This window comes from Myotis davidii, unplaced genomic scaffold, assembly GCF_000327345.1.
Source record: "Myotis davidii unplaced genomic scaffold, ASM32734v1 scaffold185, whole genome shotgun sequence".
Classification (NCBI taxonomy): Eukaryota; Metazoa; Chordata; class Mammalia; order Chiroptera; family Vespertilionidae; genus Myotis; species Myotis davidii.
Window position 1 is genome coordinate 2,899,729 of NW_006297811.1, and position 6,808 is coordinate 2,906,536.

Here is a 6,808-nt window from a genome sequence, read left to right on the forward strand (position 1 = left end):
AGTTTCCCTGATATCAGTGGGATTAGAGGATTTCTGGATGGGAAGAACCCATGTAACAATACTTGCTCAGAGGCAAGCTGGTGTAATTACTGACACAGGCGGAAGTCTGTAGTAGCAAGCTGGTTGCCTTGATCTGCAGGAATCCGTGGCAAGGGCTAATCATAGTGTTTTTAGAGATGAGACTAATGAACAGCTGACCAGGTGATTACTTGTTTGTGTGTGTAACAGACAAAGAGATCTGGAGAGCAGAATCCTATCAGTTATTCCCATGGAAAATCTGGGTCCTTTACCCCATTTGTAGATTCATTTAACTTCACAGATCCAGATCTCATTGGTTAAAAGGGAGGGTGAGTGCCCTTGAGGAAAGACCCTATCTATCAAGAATGATTATAAACATTCTCCCTGTGCTTTCACAAAGGGCCCTATGGCCATTTACCAGAGTAATGCTACATTAAAAAAAGAATAGTTAGCGTTTTGGGGGACTTTGGATAAGGGGTATGAACTAACACTAATGCCAGAGGACCAGAAGAGCCACCATGGTCCTCTAGTTACAATGGGGGCATATGGAGGCCAGGTGGAAATGGGGAAGAATGGTACTTAGACTTGTCAAGGACTGTTGGATGAAGGGGATAAGTCAGGGGACCTGAAATGACATCGTGGTTTTCCGGTTAGAGTAGGGGCAAATGGAGGCCAGGTGAAATTTAAAGTTCTAGCTCGAGAGTTTCACAGAAGGTACGATGGGTCTGTGGCCCTTCCGCCCTCGAGATGGTAACAATTCATCTGTACTGAAATAAAAACCTACGATGGCAATGAATTTGCATTCTCTGGCAACCTACGATGGCAATGAATTTGCATTCTCTGGCAACAGAGTCTCCACCAAACCAACACCACTAATTGAGGGCTTACTGAATGCCTTATCCATTGGCATGGCATCCCCCACACATTGCTTTTGCTCAAGGAATTAATTTACCACAAAGGTGGTGTAAGAATAGGTGCATGACCATTCCACTGGGATTACAGTATATCTCATCACCCAGAAGCAGATGACCTGTTGAAAGCTCAGCTAAAGTTCTGGGTTAGAGAAAAGATGAGCTATATGTGCTGTATTGATTGCTGAAATATGGTGCTATGTCCCTACAGGAACCAAAGGGTGTAAATGCAACCAGTTGCTTTCACCATTACTCCTCGTAACCCATTTTCAAAGTTTATGCTTCCTGTCCCTGAAACCTTAAGCTCTGATGGATTAGAGGTCCTGGGTCCCAGGAAGGAGAACACCTCCACCAGAAGACAAAGTAAAAGAGTTCCACGGAGCATGACTGTCACCTGATCACTTCGGACTCCTCATTCCTAGGACATAAAGCAAAGGGGAATAATGTATTTGCAAGATTAATCTACCCTTATTAACATAAAGGGCCTGAGTAGCTGCTATATAATAGAGGCAGGGAGAATATTCAGGAACTTGATTGGTGCATCTCCTGGTATTTTGTGCCAGGTGATAATGGTGGAACCTAAGGAAAGAAGGTCTGGATAACTCTTAGGCAAGCAGTCTTAGACCAGCTGAGATGCTGGCAAGGCTGAGAGAAATTCGGAATGGATAGTGGAGGAGAAAGATGATGACTATCAATAAAGCTTTGGGACCAGCTGCAGTAGCAGGGGCTGCAGCTATTCCATAAGCCCATTTGCAGAGGTTGTGGCTGGCTAGCACCTTGAAGGAGACTTGGTGACAGACTGGAGTTAATGAAGAGAAAGGATGAACCTGAATAGTGCAAAGGTTCTGCAGTATCAGATACTACCTGTGCATCACTTTAAACCCCTCATCCACATCTTACTGAAGTTACTGTTTCTACAGCCAGTTTTTTAAAAAAATATATTTTATTGATTTTTTTACAGAGAGGAAGGGAGAGGGATAGAGTTAGAAACATCGATGAGAGAGAAACATCGATCAGCTGCCTCCTGCACACTCCCTACTGGGGATGTGCCCGCAACCAAGGTACATGCCCTTCACCGGAATCAAACCTGGGAGCCTTGAGTCCGCAGGCCGACGCTCTAGCCACTGAGGCAAACCAGTAAGGGCTACAGCCAGCTTTGATAGACTTTGACCAGCTTCTTGCAAGTGCAGGTGGAGAGTGCCTCACCTCTGGCCAGGGTGTGAGCTTGCTTCCTTCCCTGCAGCTTTTCTGACATAGAAATGTGAAATGCCCATCGAATTGCCACACAAGTGCAACCTACAAGTGGTTATGCAGTAGTCATAGTCCAAGGGGCCACCTTCAACCACAGGGGATGGAAGGCCATGGAAATCTCTTCTCCTTTCTATTTCATGGATTTCATTAAGGCTTCGCAGAAGACCTATGGCATCCAGCACAAGTTGGCCATAGCCACGGTCATATTGATAATGCATCCTTATTTTCAACTTTTCTTCCCCATTTTTACTCCTCTGTTCATTAATCCTGCTCTCTGGGGTCATAGTCCCAGTTAAATTACCTGTGAAGAAGCCTTTATTGGAGGAACCCAGGCTGAGACAGAATCTCATCAGCTAAGTTGAAATAATAAACACAGATAATCAGGTCGTAATGTACAATTATGCTCCAGTATTCATATGTACAGAAATTTAGGAAGTGATGATTTTTAAAATTAAAATAATTATTTCAACTTTGTCAAACTTTATTTTTATTCAATTAACATTTGAGAGCTAGTAGTCGCAGTAGTAAGTTGCTATTTAATTAAAATGTTCCTTCTGCTACATAAAATGCACATATTTAAAGCGTTGCAGATTGTGAGTAAAAGGGCTTTTTTGTGCTGTAGAGTGGAATGAAATTGTCCAACAATTTTTCTATATTGTTGACAAGTTGGTACTATTACGTTCTCATGGCAAATAAATATAAAAATAAGGGAAAAGTTCTTCAATAAGAGGTCAATGTAATTTGAGGCTTTAGTTCTGTTGGTATTTGTAATGTCAGTTTACACTTTCACCATCAGAGGTCATGAAAGGACAATTTAGAACCGAAAATTTGAGCTTTGTTAAAAATGAAGTTTGAAATTCGAACTGTCACTTTCTGAGAAGGTGTTTTGAAAAAGAAAAATCATAGTCTACTTAATGTCACTTGTAATGAAATAAAAATAATTTTTAAGAATAAAATTATCTGGTGGGTTACAAAAACATCAGGCTAGTATTGACTTTGGTGCTGTCAATTCTTAGTTTAAGAACAACATTTAAAATGCAAAGTACCAATGACTGCTTGTCTTGGAAATATATAATGTTTAATTTCAGCTGGGTTTGTGAGGTCTATAATTGGCAAAAATAAAGAAAGGAAATAAATAAAATTAAACTTAAAAGTGTTTAGGAATACATTTCTTAGTAACATAGCATATACTTCATAAAGCATAGTAAAGTGTGTCTCATAAACTTTGCATCTGAAAAAACTGACAATGAAAAATGTGTCAAATATCGTAATGATAGGAATACATTTCAATAGAAATATCTACTATTGATACATATTTTGATTGTTATAGGTAGCTTATGTTGTTTTAAAACTTTTTTTGCTTTAGCTAAATTATTATAAATGCAAAAAACTAAGAAGTTAAAATAATTTGCATTTGGGTTTTAAAACACACAAGTTATTAGTTGTCATTGCCCTTTTTAGTAATAATAATATAAAATCTCCTTATAAAACTGATTGTTAATATTTTTGCATTAGCATAGTTTTTTATGTTTTCAGAAATTCTGTACTACATGAAATAAGTGAGTCACAAAAAGATAAATACTATGTGATTCCCAATGTATAAGGTATCTAGAATAGTCAAATTCATAGAGATAGAAAAAAAAATGTGAATCTGTGGGTTCTTAAAGGGATATAGTATTTCAGTTTTACAAGACTTGAAAGGTGTTTGCAGATTGGCTGCACAACAATGTGAATGAACTTAACAGTATTCAACTGTATGGTTAAGATGGTACATTTTATATTATATATATATTTTACCACAATTTAAAAATTCAATGGGGATTTAGAAAATACTGTGGTACATAGTTGACATTGGACAATCAAAATCCTTTCCACTGAAGCTGGAGTCCAATCACCTGTGGGGCCTCTCCATAGCTCTGGGTCTGGCTAGAAAAGGAGCCACCAGTGAGCAAAGGAACCCCTGCAGGGTGAGGGCTGCCTGAGAGAAACCATAGTTGATTTATACAATAAGTTTAGATTAGAATGTGACACCGTGCACTCCAAATTCCTCATTGATTCAATAGGTACAACAATAGCATCTACACCACAATGTTTGAAGAAATGAATGAGTTAAAATATGTAAACATTTTGAATGGGGACTTGTACATCATAGTGCTCAATAGGTATTAACTATTGCGTTGTTATTTGTGAAGCTTGTCATATAGTATATGTGGTTAAACAATTTGATACCAATTATTATCATTAGTTTTTGTTCCATTTTTTCCAATCTTGTGTATAAAAAGACATTTTTTTGTTTGTCTCTTTTGAGCCCCAGAGGCATCCAGCTACCAAAAGCTTTAAAAACAATAAAAGCACACCCTGTGGCTGAGTAGAGGTATCCATTCTTATGGGCTATTTATACAGCCAAACTTTAATCTTCACTAATATCCATACAATTGTTTCTCCCCTCACTTCTATCCTCTTTTTGGAGTCAGTTCTATCTTTTTTTAAAAAATATATTTTATTGATTTTTTTACAGAGAGGAAGGGAGAGGGATAGAGAGTTAGAAACATCTATCAGCTGCCTCCTGCACACTCCCTACTGGGTATATGCCCACAACCAAGGTACATGCCCTTGACCAGAATCAAACCTGGTACTCTTGAGTCCGCAGGCCAACCCTCTATCCACGGAGCCAAACAGGTTGAAGTCAGTTCTATCTTAATGAGTTTACTCTCTAATCTTCCAGTGGCTCTCGAGTTCTGGAAGCCTCCACACTGGTTATGTGTGCAGCCTGCTCCTATCTGAAATCCCTCTCTTTACATGCAATGCCCCTATGTGGTTGTTGGCAGGGGACTGATGAGCACAGGTCCAATTCTGGAACTTCACTACAGGCTTTATTATCTTAATCATACTCCTTTCCTGGAAATAATAGCTCTTCTAAAGTCATTCTTTGGGTTTTTCAGAAATTATTTTTAAACTTTTAGTTGCTCACACCTGCTTAGTAAATTGGTAAATTTAGGGTTCATCAATTTTAATAGGAAAACATGGCATTTAGACATGAAAACAGACCTATTACCTGTGCAAATACTGATGTGTTCTTTGTTAGTTAAATATTTTACTCATTTTTTGTTTGTTTTGATTAATCAATTTCAAAAGGAAAAATATAAATTAATATTTGTTATGAAATGGGAAAATATTTTATTTTTCTTGAAGTCCTTCTTTGAAGAACTTTTTAAATTTTATTTAGAAAGTCAAAGCATTTTCTAGTCACCATATAAATCTCATTGATGGAAAACAAGCTTTCTTTGAAAGAAAAAGAAAATATAAAGAGACTCTTTCTACAATTCCACCAAACCTTTCACCAATGCGTCTAACAAGTTCCAAAATGAATTTCATCTCCATCCCCTCACTTGTTTGACCTCTACAGGAGGTTTTAACGAGCAATGAACTGGTTCTCATGGTGAAAGACAAAGGAAGAAAAATCCTGAGTAATCCACCATCTGCATTATTCCACATGCAACAATCAAGGATATTGAGAGTAGCATTAGTTCTCTAGCACCACTGCATTATTAATGGAATCCATTTATCCTAGAGAAAAGTGCATGTCGAATTCAGATTTATTTCATGCTCACACCCAAGCCTTCAGTGTCTTCCTGATACTTCAATTGGACAAGACAGTTCTTTGCTTATATCTCTAGTAGAAAAGTTATTTTTGTTTTAAAATATTAATTGATTGGATGCTTGTTCTTTCCCTCTTTTCTCCTACCATATCATAAACTTTTTGAGGATTGGTTGTGTTATTAATATTTATATTATATCAATGTTTTGCACAAAGTAGGTGTTCAATAAATAGTTGTTGAAATTATTGGCTTCATTTTCCCTTGGTCCCATTTTATTACCTAGGTAGAGGCCCGGTGCACAAAATTTGTGCACGGAGACACCCCCGCCCCTCCAACCTGGGACCCCTCAGGGGATGTACAACTGCTGGTTTAAGCCGGATCCTGCAGGGATAGGGCCTAAACCGGCAGTCGACATCCTTCTTACTATCAGGGACCACTGGCTCCTAACTGCCCGCCTGCCTGCCTGCCTGATTGCCCCAACTGCTTCTACCTGACACCCTGATTGCCCCTTAACTGCTCCCCTGCTGGCCTGATCGCCTCCAACTGCCTTCCCCTGCCAGCCTGATCGCTCACAACTGCCCTCCCCTGCTGGCCTGTTCATGCCTAACTGCCCTCCCCTGCTGGCCTGATCGCCCACAACTTCTCTCCCCTGCCAGCCATCTTGTGGTGGCAATCTTGTGATGATGTGAGGGCATTGCACAATGGTGCGAGGACCCCCTAGGCTTTTATTAGTATACACTGAGTGGCCAGATTATTATGACCACCTGACGTTTGTAGGCAAATTAGCTATAATTTCACGCTGAAGTTGCTAGAGTGCCAGACCATTATAAATAGGGAAGCAGGTTGTTTATCACGACAGTAGAAGTGGTTTTTTTCTGAAGATATGCGTAAACACGATTTAACAGCCTTTGAACATGGGATTATCATTGGTGCTCGGAACCATGGAGGGAGTATCAGCAAAACAGCCAAAGGTCTGTTCAAACACCTTTGCTGTCTGCAGTTACCAAGATAAAACGTCTCCAATTTGCG